This window comes from Canis lupus, chromosome 32 (genome assembly GCF_011100685.1).
Source record: "Canis lupus familiaris isolate Mischka breed German Shepherd chromosome 32, alternate assembly UU_Cfam_GSD_1.0, whole genome shotgun sequence".
In the NCBI taxonomy this organism is placed as follows: Eukaryota; Metazoa; Chordata; class Mammalia; order Carnivora; family Canidae; genus Canis; species Canis lupus.
Genome location: NC_049253.1, coordinates 30,169,856 through 30,185,633, shown reverse-complemented (window position 1 = coordinate 30,185,633; position 15,778 = coordinate 30,169,856). Strand labels below are relative to the sequence as shown.

The 15,778-nt window shown below is 36.4% G+C and overlaps 1 protein-coding gene and 1 non-coding gene across 10 annotated transcripts in view; one reads left to right on the top strand and one right to left on the bottom strand.

Moving 5' to 3' along the window:
- Nucleotides 1-15,778, bottom strand: part of MAPK10 (mitogen-activated protein kinase 10) — a 305,461-nt gene that overhangs the window by 218,145 nt on the left and 71,538 nt on the right. The gene's annotated exons all lie outside the window — the stretch shown is intronic.
- LOC119867251 lies at nt 2,782-2,884 on the top strand. Its single transcript, XR_005382986.1, has one exon. It is a non-coding gene; the product is annotated as a U6 spliceosomal RNA (small nuclear RNA).

Here is a 15,778-nt window from a genome sequence, read left to right as displayed (position 1 = left end):
ATCATGGTTACGTGATCAACTTCACAAACATCATAAATCTGGGCTGTTGTCTTTTTCATGGGCTCTTAGAAAGCCTTGAACATTCTCATCCTACCACTTACCTCATTGTGTTGCAATAACCTGCTTACTTGTTTTTATTACCCTATTAGGCTGTTTAAAGCTAGAAAGTATTCTCTTATGTATATTCCTAGTACCGAAAACAATGCCTAACACATAATTAGTGCTTAAAACTATATGTGGAATAAATGAATGAAATAAATAAATGTGCTTTCTCCCAAATATTTGCCAACCTCCACATCACTACCTTTAAGCAATATCCTTGTTACCCTTTACTCCTCAGTTTATGAATCTTACATTTCAGTTCTTTTTTTATTTATTTATTTATTTTTTTATGATAGTGACACACAGAGAGAGAGAGAGAGAGGGGCAGAGACACAGGCAGAGGGAGAAGCAGGCTCCATGCACCGGGGAGCCCGACGTGGGAGCCCGACGTGGGATTCGATCCTGGGTCTCCAGGATCGCGCCTTGGGCCAAAGGCAGGCGCTAAACCGCTGCGCCACCCAGGGATCCCTACATTTCTGTTCTTAATGGATAACAGATAATCTATCCATTCCTGATCACAGTTTTTTAAAAGCAGCAATAAATTTGACTGGACTCTTAAATATTAGAAATAGCTACCCTCATCAAAGTCACTGAAAATGTTCTTTTGCATTTTATTTGCTCATATTGTACAAAGTTTGGCTTGGAATAGAACTGCAGCCTCAGCTTCCACCTTACAAAAGCCTTTTGGGAAAGAAAGTAGTTCTTGACAGCTAGCTTCTGTAGCTGGAGGACTGCCATGAAAAAATCTGAATATGCTGCTGTTCCTTAAAATAAAACCCTCTCCCTCATTCATGTAAATTATGTTGCTTAAGAAGGATTATTTCCACAGATGAGTACAGAATAATTAATGTAATATGCAAAACCCATCTCTAACTAGAATTTTGACATAATCTACTCCCAAATTCCATCCCTCAGAAAATGCAGCCAAAGTTAAATATCTTTATCTTTTATAAATGACACTTACCCCCCCCAAAAAAGTGTTCTTTGCAATAGCTTATCTTAGAATCTTAAAGCCTCTTTTTTTGTCAAGTGGTAGTACTCTAATTTAATTTTACTATCTCTCAACCTCTATTTTAAATTAGATAGCTTTCACTGATATTGTCTATTCAAATATTAAATCATTTTTTACACAAAAATATATGAGTCATCTACTGTGTGCCTGGCCCTCTTTTAGGCATTGAAAAACCCCAGAAATAAAAAGATAATAGAAGAGTCCTTCCCTTGGGGAGTTTATAGTTTAGCAAGAGAGAAAGACAGTAAACATATAAACAAATAAACCATATACTTTCAATGAATAATAAATGCTCTAAGGAAAATAAGGCCATGTGAAGGAATGGCAAATGATGTTTCAGGTCAGGGAATAGGCAGAACAGGGTGGACTATTCTGGATAGGATAATCAGACAGGATTTTTCTGAAAGAATAAAATGTAAACTCTTATGGGAAAAAAAATCCAAGTGTACAGTGAAGGGGAAAGGATTCCAAGCAATGGGAAAACAGCAGCAAACTCAAACACCTTGAAGTGGATAGGAGAGTAGTGTGTTTGACTAACAGAATGTCGGTAATGATAGGGGAATAGTGATTTTAAATCACAGGGTCTCTATGTTTAATTTTATTTTCTTTAAGAGAATACATACTCATAATGTTAATCATAACCTTTCAAGGCTACCAACATGAAGTCTCTGTACACAGAATTGGGAATAGGTGGGCAGTGGCAAATCATTGTATTTCAAAGATTACCGATACAAACAACTTCGAGTACCAATACTAAGGTATAATTTAAAAATTAGAAAATGATGAGTCTTGAGTTTTTATTACCTTTTGCTTTATTTTTTTTTACCTTTTGCTTTAAAAGTATTTAATCATAAGTTTCTTTAATTCAATTTTTAATAATGGCTATGTTTAATAACTGGGTGACAAAACTCTTTAGAATTTAATAACTGGTTCCTGCAAGCTGGTGCATGCCAGTTCCAGCACACCACTAATGCATGCTGTCTGTGAGTAAAGATTCTTTAATCTGTCCAGAAACCTGATGGATCTATGGAAATATTTAATTTCATATCCCGCTCCTGTTGCCAAATGGTTTCTCCCATTTCCCCACACTCACCTGAAAACAAACAAAAAATAAAATAAAAAAAGGAAAAACTGGTTTGTGGATATATCATTTATGACATATCCTGGAAAGTAAGCTGGGGGGAGGGGGGGAAGTGGTTTAATTCTTATGATTTCTCATATATTATTGTTAAGATCAAAAGCCAGGGTTCTAGGATTCCATACTAGCCCTTAGCAGTGAAAAACTAATAAAGTTGTTTTAAAGCAATCATATAACAAACTTAAATTTTGTAGTAAGATTACTAAGATGCTCTTTAAGGTGCCTAAGCATTGAGATATTGATTAACTAATGATTAAGTGACTAGATGTCTAAGCAGAGGGCAAATGTTTTAAATGCTAAGTTCTTTTTGCAAAAGCAAAATACACTAGAATGGTGTATTAAATAACCAGGATCACCATGCTCCAAGTTGATAAATATAAGAGCATTGCTAGAACTGTAGCATCCTAAACACTGACTTATCATGAATATGTACTTTTATTCTTTTCCTATTCTTAGCCACATCTTCACTATCACCCACTTAAATTTAAACAAATGGCCTACCAAACATTAAAAATTTTCACTATCATGCTTGCTTAGGCAGCACATATACCGAAATTGGAACAACACAGAGAAGATTAGCATGGCCCCTGCACAAGAATGACACACAAATTGATGAAGCATTCTATGTTTTTTAAAAAAAATTTTTTTCCACTGTCTGTTGGAGGCCTAGAGCAGATGCTACTATTTATTTTAAAGAAAAAAAACAAACACACACAAACAACATGTAATAGTACTCCTAAAGTTGCAAAAAGAATTAAAAGAGTTTACAGATCGGCTCTCTGGTATAAGGAAGAAAGAGTTCAAATAAAAATAATAAATTATATTAAGTATATATATATAGTTTTGTGTGTATATATATGAAATACAAAAGCGTAAGATCATAATGGTTTTTAAATACATACTTCAGTTATAAGCAAAACGTACAAATTACAAAAGATCATGGGATTACACAGGGACAACTGCAGAATGGTTTTCCTTAACAAGAATTTGTCTACACTACTATTTCAGCACATTTTACACATATCAAAAGACAGATGTACAATTTTATGTATGGAGAATTGTTTTAAATGAGCTGTACATTGTCTCATAAAACCTAAGCCAAGAAGCAAATTGGCCTGAAGGCCTTTTAAGAACAGCAAAAGAAATGAGCCTGGATACTCATTAAATAGAATGGACTATAATTCACTAACTCCGTAGTGTGGTACTACTTTTTGTATCAGAATAAGGATTGCCTTTGGCTATACAGTTTACTCTAAAACATGGACATAGTGGATTGCTCATCTTTCATTTAGCTTATTACACATCAGATGGAGCATTTAGTTATATGTGGTTTAAGGGACAGATTATGTTCTAAATCACAAGAACTTAGTTACTGAAGAGCAAGAGTGAGTTAGTTATATGTGGTCTAGGAATCCATAGGAGTTAGAGGTTTTGCAATATAAGAAAAGTTGCAATAAAAAATAAATAAAATCTACTAAATATTGGAAATGTTAACTCAGCAATATTTTTAAAAGTAAAGAAAAAATCATGATTAAAAAATAAAACAGAAAAAAATTAAAAAATAAAAATAAAACAGAGCCACCGTAACTAAATAATAAATGTTAAAATCCTAATAACAAGACATATTGATATTATATAACTTCCCTGATGGAATGCACTAGAACGATATTCTTCCTCCAAATCCATAACCTTAATCATAAGAAAACATCAGACAAGACTGAATTGAAGAATGTTCAACAGAACACTTGACCATTATTCATTCAAGGTACCAAAGTTATGAGGAACTGGAACAGATTGGAGGTAAAGAAACATGCATGGTAAGTAAATGCAATATAGGATCCTGGAGTGGACCTTGGAACAGAAAAAGGACGTTAGTAGAAAAACAGGAAATTGGTTAAAGTCTGTGGTTTGTTAATAGTGATGGATCACTGTTAATTTCTTTGTGTGGCTATGTAAAGTGTTAACTATAGGGAAGCTGAGTAAAACTACACGTGGGAACTGTACTGTCTTTGTAAATCTCCTATAACTCTAACATTACATCAAAATTACATGTTAAAAAAATACAAACTTTTTTTAAAAAACACAAATTTATAATACAAAAGTATAGAGAAAAATAGAAACTACATTTAGAAACTACATTTTATCACCAAATAAACCAAACATTTGATTGTTGATTTGATTTGTTATTTTCTCTTTTTCTGTCTTTCCTTTTTTTTTTTCCTTTTCTTTATACTAAGACCTCTGAACATTTGTCTTTGGTAAGGCTGAGCAATACTGAGAAGACCACTCATTCTGAAACCTGAGTGTCTAGCTTCAGATTTTCTCTCTACCACTTACTTACTGTGTGATTGGAGCAAACTAAATCTAAAAAATAAAAATTAAATTAATTAATTTCTTATGCCCAGTTTCTTTACTGTACAAATGGAAAAAATAATATCTGCCACTTAGAGTTGCTGTAAGAATCAATGAATTAATATATGCAAAGCACTTAGAATGATGTATTCATAAAGTGAGCACCATTTGACAGAAGTATCAAAATAAGCAGAGTGACATCTCCCACTCTAGAAAGCAAAGAGGGATAACTCTTTCTCTCCCTTTAGTCTCTTGTTATAATGGAGCTGACATTACTGGAAGATGGCTCTAGTTGATCAGATACTTGTGACTGAAATTTTGACTTCTGTAAATGTAATGTGTGAAGGGCAGCATCAGCAGAATCAAGCAAACAAAAAGTTCCCAGCACCAGCACTCCAGCCAAATTCTCCCCATGGAAATCAGGTTGTGCTATCAGCTGCCTAACTCTTTTTTGCTAGCCATCTCCCCCAGGTCCCCCTAACTCCAGTGCTCCTGCTGCTCTGTGCACCATCATATGCCCTTCCACCAAATTGCCTTGCTGCTCAAGTTTGTAAATGTTGGGCTCTCTTATTTGTGGCCAACCACAAACATCCTGTGTGTGTGCCCTGATCCAAAGTCTGTGAGGAGAAGCATCCCTGAGTCTTCTTCTGAAAACACTGTGCTCAGATTACACTTTGAAAAGGAATGAAGTTTCTTGAGTTGGTGTTTGAGACAATGAGTTAAGTGAAAGGAAATCCTATTGGAATGTAGGCTCCGTGAGGAAAGGCTCACAGTTATTTCACCATATCTCAACTGCCTATCATGCAAGTTCTCTCCAGGACCAGGATGGAAAGCAAACAAAGGTAGAGGCCCGTTATTCATGGAGATATAATGGACGATACAATTATTGATTAGACCAATGCAAAAAAAAAAAAAAAAGGCCCAGTTTGTATTTGTTCTCAAGACAATACATTGTACCTTAAACACTATAAGTCCAATCTGTATCCTTCAATGGGTGTCTTATAATAAGACTTTAATACTAGAGAACAGCCATGGATATCTTTGTGTTTTGGATGTAGGAAAAATTATTTGGGAAAATGGAATAATTACTGAAGGGCCTAGATTACCATGTAAATGCAATGTTACTTAGGAGAAATTCATTGGGGATAATAAGAAAATTTCTTAATTAAAAATTTATATTATTAGATTACAGGCTTGGATTGGATAAGATTTCATAAGAAACTACAAAATAATGCTGAAATACTCATTTGAAAGCACAAGCAAGAAGTCTCCACTAGAGTTTGTGAATGTAATATACCAAGAAAATGTTATGCGCTGCTAATCAAGAATCAAAAATTCTAATGAAGAATCATATCATTAGTGTGATATATTTAAAGATATCCCCTCAAAAAAATATTCCTTCAAGGTGAATATTGTATTAATTTTTTAAATTCATCCTATTGTAATTCTGATAATGACTTGACTTGCTGGATATTTATACAACTGCAAACTGCTCAGAAAAAGGAGACAGCACAGAAATGGAGACAATTTAAAAAAAAAACCATAGTGTAACTATAAAGTAGTATCAAAAATGGGAAATTGCAAGGATAAATACAGTTCTAAAAAAATTAATTAACTTAATTTTTCCCTAGTGCCTAAAAGGAAGAGTAGTCCTCCCTGTCCCTTTAGCATTTACCTTAGAAAACTTGAAATTCTAAATGCTTTCTCTTTTTAAGATGTATATAAATCTTTTTAAAAGATTAATATACCTCATACTGGTTCTGCATCCCAGGAATGCATTTCTCAGAGGCCTCAGAGCAATTTCTTTGATGTATGAACTTCTAGGAGGGTGGATGGCATTCCTTTCCCCAGCTCTGGGGAATTTAAAACTATGTACTTGGCTTCATGATGCTACTTCCTGCTTGGCATAAAGATACAAGTTGAGATGAAAACTTCCAGTAATACAATAAATGTTATTGGGATGTAATGTACAGCATGGTGACTATAGTCAATAATATTGTACTGCATATTTGGGATTTGCTAAGGGAGCAGATCTTGAACATTCTCAACATAAGAAAAAAAAAAACATAACTCTGTATCGTGCCAAGAGGTAACTAGACTTATTGTGGTGATCATTTCACAATGTATATAAATATGAATCATTATGTTATACACCTGAAACTAATATAATGTTAGAAATCAATTATACTTTAAGGAAAAAAGATACAAAAAATTTTTATTTTTTTATTTCAATAAAGACAATTAGCATAAATGTAATGAACTGTATCTGCTTGCCTAGCTAAGGGAGGGATTTCTTTCATTGCAATCTTGTCAGCAGATTGCATGTGAAGTGCATCTCAGTCTGATCAATCTTTACACAATAATAAAACTGTTTCATTCTTTTCTACATGGGAAGGATTCACTGGGATCCTAAGAGATTTTATTTCTAATTATATTTCCCCAACTCAGCTTAGTTGTAATGGAATATAGTGGGAATAATTCCTACAGAAGCTCGTTAACTTCTCTTTGAATAAACCCGTGCCCAGTTGTGGAAAGCCATGTAGGATACGCTATCTGACACAGAAACATTAAATACAACAAAAACTGATTAATATAATCTACCGTCAGGACTAGAGGGAAAACTAATAAAACAAAACTTCTGAATAATGTGTTTTTTATGTTATTACTCTGAAATCAAAATAAGGAGCACTAGAGAAATGTAATGCCATCACACAAGTGAATAGTGTTCCTATGACACAATAGGCAATGAACTACAAATACTTTGAAGGAATTATAATATGGTAAAATAAATCTCACAGAAAGCTGGAGCTATGCCAATTTTAACTCATTTTTTTACAACATTCTATAAAAATGTTGAAAACCTTTCAAGGTTAAAGCTGATGACATTGACAAGATTGAGTGATCATAAGGTTTGAGTGCCTAGATATGTGGTTTTGTACAATGGAAAAAGAAGTGTATTCATGATGTTTTGTAAAGCTAAAAGCACTTTCTTTGATGGTTAGTTGTTTGCAGTGCAGGTCATCAAAGAAAGAAGACATTGTCGTGCCTGTTTTTCTATTCTTCTGTACAACGTGTGTGAAATGAAGAACATTTCCTAGACTGCAAACTGTAGGACATCAATGTCCCACGAGACATTATTTATATTCAATGAAAAACAATAAAAAGCAAGGAGGTTTTGTGGTTAAATAAATCTGAGAATTCCCTACTTGAGGCTTGACAATTTAGGTAAGCATATTAAAGGCAATGAGAAAACATACCATAAACAATCTTAATTAATTAGAACCTCCTCAATTACTTGACCATGAATTTTCCTCCCCTTTCTTTTTACCCATTTAATAATAATAATAACAATAATCATCATCCTGATAACAACAAAAACAGCTATCACTTATTGGATGTACTATGTGTCACAGTTTTTTTTTTTTTTTTTTTTTTATTCATGAAAGACTGAGAGACAGAGAGAGAGAGAGCGCCAGAGACAAAGGCAGAGGGAGAAGCAGGCTCCATGCACCAGGAGCCCGACGTGGGATTCGATCCCGGGTCTCCAGGATCACGCCCTGGGCCAAAGGCAGGCGCTAAACCGCTGCGCCACCCAGGGATCCCTGTGTCACAGTTTTATGTACATGTAAGACTCACTTAAATCCTTATAAAAAACCATATGAAGAACATACTATCATGGTTACTCCCATTTTACAAATGAAGAAACAGAGGTTTAGAAAAATTAAGTAATTCACCCAAGGTCACCCAACTTGTGGTAGAGAAAGAACCTGAATCTAGAAAGACTACCTCTTGGCGACTTTGCTTGGCCGCCTCTTCTTCCTAAGCAGAGTTGTGTAAACTCAGGCCATTCACTGCCTCAGGAAGGTTTTTGCTTTCACCTCAATTCTTCTCATGTGCTTCTTTGGATGATTTCTATTCCATACTTGCTTAGAGTTTTGTTCCCTGGTTTCCATACCTATCAGCTGCGCTATTGTAATTTCACTGTCCTTTCCCCCGGTTTTGCAAATACTTCTCAAGTTTGTCTTCCATAGTACTCTGTGTCTCTGTTCCCTTACCTAGATAATAGTAAATAGGATAATAGTAATACTACCTGCCTTCATAGGTTATTGTGAGGCTTAAACAAACTAACACCTAAAGTGAAATGTCTTTTGAATAGCAGTCTGGCTGCAGCAGAAGCTTAGGGCATATTAAAATAAATATTCACCACCTGTATTATTCTTGCTATTTTCCTCATTGATTCAGTCTCTACATAGAGTCAGCCTCTGTGTAATATAGAAACCATATACTGGTAACAGGCAAATAATAGCATTTGACTGCCCAAAAATATAGGATATATACAGTAGGAGGATAGTGAATCAGTTTTTGAGTTGATAGATCTTTATTTCTGGCAAGGGCATGAAATAACAAAGGAACAAAAGGCCTTCATTCGTAACTTTCAGAGGAGAAAGTTTTTCGCTCTTTCTTTCTTGCCTTGCATATTATCCATTGCTCTTCTCAGTCTAGTTTCCATGGTCTTGCAATGGAAAGTCCCTTGGAATCTAGCAAAAATAGATTGGCAGTCCTTGTTTTTGTTCCTGATGTGGGAACTTTGTGTGTTTCCCTCTGTTTTTGTAGATAGTTAAGTCGGAAGTTAGGAATGAATGCATTAGAGAAAACCAGTGAGAGGCTATTTTTAACGGAATCACAGAATCTTCTCTTAAAGGATATTCTTCAGAAAAAAAAATCTGCATCTTCTAAAAGCCCTTCTGAGATTTCTTTCCAGTTCCTCACTTAGAGATTGGGGATTTACTTATTTGAAGAAAGCAATCATAAGTTCAGTGTTAGTTCATGCATGAATTTCATAGAAGCCTAACATCTGTGTAGTTACATCTACTTATAAAGAACTGTATGAGCTAACAATCAAATCACTGTCAGTTGTCAGTTTGTATCCCTTGCTCTGGACAGCAGTAAATCATAACTGGATCCCTTCCACATGTTGGACCTAAAGCTGGCTTGTCCAGTGCTTGAGGCAGCATTGGCTTTCCAGCCTAGAGCAGTGACTCTCAACAAGGGCTTTGGGGAAGTGTTCCTACTCCATACTCCTACGGAGATTCTGTTATTACTCTCTCCCACCACTACCTAAAGGGGCAGTATTACTGCCTAGTAATGAAGAATAATAACTATTGTAGCTAACACTTGAAGGGTCTACTCTGTGCCAGGCACTGTTGTTAGCACTTTACATATATAACTTATGTAATTTCATTCTCATAGCAGCCACATGAAGTAGCCTATTATTAGCCACATTTTAGAGATGAGGAAACTGAGGCAGACAGAAGTGAAAACACTTGTCCAAGGTCGCACAGCTAATAAGTGGCAGGGCTAATAAATGGAACAGCAGAGGCTCAACTCCAGGCAGCCTGGCTCCAGAGTTCTCGCTCTTACTCTCAAGGCTGTGCTGAACCAGGGCAGTGTGGAGCTCCTCAGGTGCATGCAGGATGGGATGGGGAAGAGGTCTTCATCTCTATAGCCTGCTCTACTTCCAGGTCCCCACCTAAGAGTAGCCTTAGGCAGAGTAACCCTTTTGGTTTGTGGATGATACTTCTCGATGTCAGTAAAGACTAATGAAAAGGAAATTTCAAGGCTGAACATACAGGACTTGGAAATTGAGGGATAGAGAGCAAGTTACAGCCTGTTTGGTAGAATGCACTGTTAACAGAAATAGAGAATCATATCTGCCTTCCGAGAACTTCAGTTGCATTTGGGAAAGACCAGAGTGTAAACACACCATTGGAATTCAATGAAGAAAATAGTATGATTTGCCCAAGTGTAATAGTAGGACAAAGGAGGAGCACTTTACCAGCCGGGCAAGGAAAGATCATCAAGAAAAGTTTAAAATACCAAAAACCATTTTCTAAGATTATAAACCAATAAATCCAGTATTCTCCCTTTACAGTCAATCAACAAAAACTTCTTAAAGTGTTGCCTCTGCTTGTCATTGTCACATAGAAACTGCAATTGCATTAGAGGTGATCCTAGTGTTTAATTTTCTAAGTATCTATTAATTTTAAACTATTTCTATCAAAATGTCTTATCTACAAACTTGTTGCTTTTTGCTCTTCGTTTTTGCTCTGTTACCAAAAATGGGCCACATAAACTCTTTATGCAATCTAAATATATTCTTGCCCTCTTCTGTATGGTACTTTTAAGAATATTCATCACCTGTTTTAAAGTACTGAATCAGTATATTATACACCTGAAACTAATATAACACTACATGCTAACTAGAGTTAAAATAAAAACTTAAAATTTAAAAAAAAAAAGAAAACCATGAATGGTGTTGCTTTACAATCAGTAAATTAATTATATTTCTGGTAATACTATAATAATTTTTTGTTAAAACCTATTTTAAAAAGGAGTTGTGAGTAATGGTTTATTCTAAGTTTCTAAACAACAGGTGTTCTAAAAAAACCTCAAGAGGGTCAAGGTATTTTTATTGTCCCTAAATATTCCAGGCATAATTCACTTTTCACTGTTCAAATGTTTACATTAAAATTACTCCCATTAATCCATAAATTATACACTAACACACAAATCTAACTAAATCTTTTTTTAAAGGGTGACTTTTGCCTTTCCCCTAAGATCAGGAACATGATAGGCATGTCCACTCTCACCACTGCTATTCAACATAGTACTAGAAGTTCTAGTACTTCAAGCAACAATCAGGCAACAAAAACAGGCAACAAAAACAAATAAAAGGGATTCAAATTGGCAAAGAAGAAGCCAAATTCTCTCTCTTTGCAGATGACATGATACTGTACATAGAAACCCAAAGACTCCACCACAAGATTGCTAGAACTCAAATCAGCAGTGTGGCAGGATACAAAATCAATGCCCAGAAGTCAGTGGCATTTCTATACACTAACAATGAGACCAAAGAAAGAGAAATTAAAGAGTCAATCCCGTTTACAACTGCACCCAAAAGTATAAGATACCTAGGAATAAACCTAACCAAAGAGGTAAAGGATCTATACCCTAAAACCTACAGACCACTAATGAAAGAAATTGAGGAAGACACAAAGAAATTGAAAAATATTCCATGCTCAAGGATTGGAAGAATTAATATTGTGAAAATGTCAATGCTACCCAGGGCAATTTATACATTTAATGCAATCGCTATCAAAATACCATGGACTTTCTTCAGAGAGTTGGAACAAATCATCTTAAGATTTGTGTGGAATCAGAAAAGACCCCGAAAAGCCTGGGGAATATTGAAAAAGAAAACCAGAGCTAGGGGCATCACAATGCCAGATTTCAGGTTGTACTACAAAGCTGTGATCATCAAGACAGTGTGGTACTGGCACAAAAACAGACACATAGATCAATGGAACAGAATAGAGAATCCAGAAATGGGCCCTCAACTCTATGGTCAACCAATATTTGACAAAGCAGGAAAGATAATCCACTAGACAAAAGACAGTCTCTTCAATAAATGGTGCTGGAAAAATTGGACAGCCGCGTGCAGAAGAATGAAACTAGATCATTCTCTTATACCATACACAAAGATAAACTCAAAATGGAGGAAAGATCTAAATGTGAGACAAGAATCCATCAAAATCCTAGAAGAGAACACAAGCAACACCCTTTTTGAACTTGGCCACAGCAACTTCTTGCAAGATACATCTATGAAGGCAAGGGAAACAAAAGCAAAAATGAATTATTGGGACTTAATCAAGATAAAAAGCTTCTGTACAGCAAAAGAAACAGTCAGCAAAACTAACAGACAACCTACAGAATGGGAGAAGATATTTGCAAATGACATATCAGAGAAAGGGCTAGTATCTAAGATCTATAAAGAACTTATTAAACTCAACAGCAAAGAAACAAACAATCCAATCATGAAATGGGCAGAAGACACGAAGAGAAATCTCACAGAGGAAGACATAGACATGGCCAACATGCACATGAGAAAATGCTCCACATCACTTGCCATCAGGGAAATACAAATCAAAACCACAACGAGATACCACCTCACCCCAGTGAGAATGGGGAAAATTAACAAGACAGGAAACAACAAATGTTGGAGAGGTTGCGGAAAAGGAGGAACTGTCTTGCACTGTTGGTGGGAATGTGAACTGGTGCAGCCACTCTGGAAAACTGTGTGGAGGTTCCTCAAAGAGTTAAAAATAGAACTTCCCTACCACCCAGCAATTGCAGTAAAAGATACAGATGCAGTAAAACGCCGGGACACCTGCACCCCAGTGTCTATAGCAGCAATGTCCACAATAGCCAAACTGTGGAAGGAGCCTCGGTGTCCATCGAAAGATGAATGGATAAAGAAGATGTGGTCTATGTATACAATGGAATATTACTCAGCCATCCGAAATGACAAATACCCACCATTTGCTGTGACATGGTTGGAGGGTATTATGCTGAGTGAAGTAAGTCAATCGGAGAAGGACAAACATTATATGGTTTCATTCATTTGGGGAATACAAAAATAGTAAAAGGGAATAAAGGGGAAAGGAGAGAAAATGAGTGGGAAATATCAGTGAGGGTGACAGAACATGAGAGAGTCCTAACTCTGGAAAACGAACAAGGGGTAGTGGAAAGGGAGGTGGGTGGGGCGGTTGGGGTGACTGGGTGACGGGCACTGAGGGGGGCACTTGACAGGATGAGCACTGGGTGATATGCTATATGTTGGCAAATTGAAATCCAATGAAGAAAGAAAGAAAGAAAGAAAGAAAGAAAGAAAGAAAGAAAGAAAGAAAGAAAGAAGAAAGAAAGAGAGAGAGAGTGAGAGAGAGAGAGGGAGGAGGGAACGGGAGGAGGGAGGAAGAATGTCCTTCATCCTTCCTTCCTCCTTTCCCTTCCTCCAGCTCCTTCCCCGCCTCCCTCCCCCTCCACTCCCTCCTACTCCCTCCTCTCCTCACCTCCATCCCGCCCTCCATCCCTGCCCTCCCGCCCTACTCCCTCCCTCCCCCTCTCTCCCCTCCCTCTCCCTCCCTCCCTCCCTCCCCCCGCTACCCCCTGCCCGCCGCCCTCCCCCACTTTTTTATTTTTTTTTTATTTTTTTAAAGATTTTATGTATTTATTCATGAGAGACACAGAGAGAGAGAGGTAGAGACACAGGCAGAGGGAGAAGCAGGCTCCATGCAGGGAGCCTGATGTGGGTCTCGATCCCAGGTCTCCAGGATCAGGCCCTGGCCTGAAGGTGGCACTAAACCACTGAGCCACCCGGGCTGCCCCGGTGACTTTTTAAAGGGTCATCACCCAAGTTAAGGATTGTCTTCAATAATGTTTGTTGGTGATATTCAGAATCAAGCTGTATTTTGAATTTTTCTAAAAATTGGATCTACTGTGTCTGCATTGTTCGCATTCTTGTGATAAAAATGGAACTCACTGAATTGGATTGCTGCCTTCTAAGTATATAGAAAAGAAAATCTAATATAAGGAAACACAAAAGGATGAAGAGGTAGGATATGTATAGCTTCTGAGGCTACCACTGGAGACATGATCACACAGATTAAGGAAGGTGAGTTAGGTATGGAAGACTGGTGGGGTGAGGGAACAACTGGAAGAACTAGACTGCCATCCAGGTGTCCCAACTCTAGCTCTGGCCCTCAGCTTCAGCATGTGTAAAATAAGCCATTGGACTAGAAGATCACCAATGTCTAACTGTACAAAATCTAAGGTTTTAAATTCTGCATTTGTTGCCTTAATAACCTAAATTCTGCATTCTCTATAATGTGAAAAATTGCATACTTTTCACTATTAAAATTATAGTCTAAAATTTCATATGCTTTCAAACTATCACTCAATTATTTTCTAAGCCAGAAATAGAGTGCATTTTACCTAGTGCAAGATAGTTGATCACAACAATGTACCAGCCTAATGCTTTAGGGAAACACCAGAGATTCTCCGAATTGCTTCTTTAGGGAACAATGAGACTAAGTAATCGTTAATTCATTAATGTATTCAGTATATTTTCATGAAGTATTCCTGTGTGCCCAGTCCTTTTCTGAACATTGGCAAATCAGAGATGAATATTAATAGTCTTTTCCTTCCAGGGGCTCACAGTCCAATGAATGTAAGATATTACTTCCAATTAAAATACAGTTTTTTAAGTGCTATGATAAGGCTGTAAATCGAAGACTATAAAAACATGGAAGAGAGACCTTGATTTATTTATTCTACAATATTTATCAAGCACCTACTCTGTGTCAAGCACCACTGTAAATACCATGTTATATAGCAGTGAAAAATAAAAGTAAAAAAGATCCTGCCCTAGATGTACAACAGAAAATAAACCCAAAAAATCAAATAAATATGCACTGTATTTCTAGATAGTGATGAAGGCTATTAAGAAAAATAAAATAAAATGAGGAGATATGGACTGGTAAAGGATTCCATTTCAACCAGAATAGTCAGGGATAGCCTCAGTGTTGATGTGACATTTGGGCAGACGTGAACAAAGCAAAGGACCACTAAGAATTTCCAAGTGAATGGTCCAGGCAAACAGAGTATCTATGGAAAAGGCCCTGAGGCAGAAACCCATCTAGCACAGAATAGATAGGAAAGGTTACAGAGCTAAGGACTAGATCGTGTGGGATCTGCTGAACTTTGCGAGGAGGCTGGATTTGCTTCTGGGAGAATGGAAAGTCATCAAAGGTTTTTGAGCAGAAGAATGAGGTGATCACATTTTTATTTGTAAAGAATGACTCTAGGGGTGCCTAGAGTCATGGCTCATTGGTTGAGTCTCTGCCTTTAGCTCAGGTCATGATCCCGGGGTCCTGGGATTAAGTCCCACATCAGGCTTCCTGCGGGAAGCCTGCCTCTCCCTCTGCCTATGTCTTTGCCTCTCTCTGTGTCTCTCATGAATAAATAAATAAATCTTAAAAAAAAAAAAAAAGGAGTCTAGAGGCTGTATGGAGAATAAAAAGAAGCAGAAGCAAACAATGAGTGAAAGCATAAAGAAAGAATTTAGAAGATAATTTTTCTATTTATATTATTATGTACATGTATGTGTGATTATATTGTATTATAGGGTTTATTAATGTATAATGGCAAATTATATTTCCATGTTTATATTTATAACATTTTATAAATCACATATATACCATATTATTTGTACTACAATATTCTTATATTCCAAGATTATCTGTATATTCAAATATATTTTAATATATAATAGATTA